Source organism: Carlito syrichta, unplaced genomic scaffold (genome assembly GCF_000164805.1).
Source record: "Carlito syrichta isolate Samal-C Ts95f unplaced genomic scaffold, Tarsius_syrichta-2.0.1 Scaffold305566, whole genome shotgun sequence".
NCBI lineage: Eukaryota > Metazoa > Chordata > Mammalia > Primates > Tarsiidae > Carlito > Carlito syrichta.
In genome coordinates this window covers 474043-475286 of record NW_007249662.1, presented here as the reverse complement: position 1 = coordinate 475286, position 1244 = coordinate 474043, and positions in this window count along the sequence as shown.

The following is a 1244-nucleotide window of genomic DNA, read 5'->3' as shown; positions in this document are numbered from 1 at the left end:
AGTGAGTGTGGGGGAGAGTGCTGCCAATTGAGATGAAGTTAAAATTTTTAGTTCTTGTTAAACAATGCTAACAAATTAGCATTCAAAGCATGCTATTAATAAAAGCGTTTCTTTCAAAAGAGAGTTTGGTGTAAACCACTTTTCTCCTTTATATTTTCTATCATGCTAAGGCACTGGAGTTACAAAGGCTGTGTTCAAATTTTAGTTTCACTGTTTATTAGCTGTGTGATCTTGGGCGTTTTCTAGACCTTTCTAGCCTCAGTTTTACTACCTGTAAATGGGGATAATGACAGCTACTACTTCTGAAAAATGAAGAAAACTCAGCATTAGTGGGGCCTTAGGCTAAACTCAAAGGCTGATGGGAGGGGTGAGGCTGGAAAAACTGAGTGGAAGCTGCCAATCAAAGGAAATACTTCCTTAAAGGGCCCACTGCTTGCTAGATCTGCCTCCAGGAAGGTGGTCTCAGTGTGGCCCAGACTTTCTATTTTTACTGGAGTTACTGGAAAGCCCTATATTTATGTGGTCTTTCAGTTTAGTTTTTCAGGGTTGGCAATTAATTCATATTTTTCCAAGACATAACTAAACCAAACACAGCCTGTTCTGCAGGCCACACTTGGCCACAATCCTCTGGCTTACATCGCCTGCCTTAAAGAGAAAGAAGCAGGAGATGGTTCCAACCTGGAAGAGGCTCTGCTCCATTTCAGCCTTGGGGGAGATTTGCCTCATGGTGCAAGAAGACAGTGACAGTTAGCATTAGGGGGTGCCCACCTTCCTAAGTGCTTCCCATAAACAGATTCATTTCATACTTCCAGCAACAGCTCTGTCTTGTTTGAGTCACAAAAGGGATAAAGAAACCAGCAAAAAGCCCAGTTTAGGCAACATATGAGCTGCTCATCAAAGGCCCTGCACTTTGGGGCCTGCAGTTCCTTTAGACACGAGATGGAGGGACTTTAGTTGGCCGACTCCCTGGGGTCAACCCGAACTCCTCAGTTTTCCTTTGAGGGCCCCCAGAAGAGGATCCACTTGGAGAAGCTCTCCTAGTAAAGGAACAGCAAGTGCAAATGTCCCAGGAGGCAAAGATCCCTGTGGATCTGAGGAACAAAATGAGGAAATGGCTGAGGGGGGACAGAGGGGTGTGTGAATGGGCTCCCCAGCGCCCACGAGAAACCCAGCTGCAGAGGCAACTTTCCTGGCCCAGGTGGGGGTGGAGGTGGAAGAGAGGGTGGTGGAGGAGGGAGGGGGTG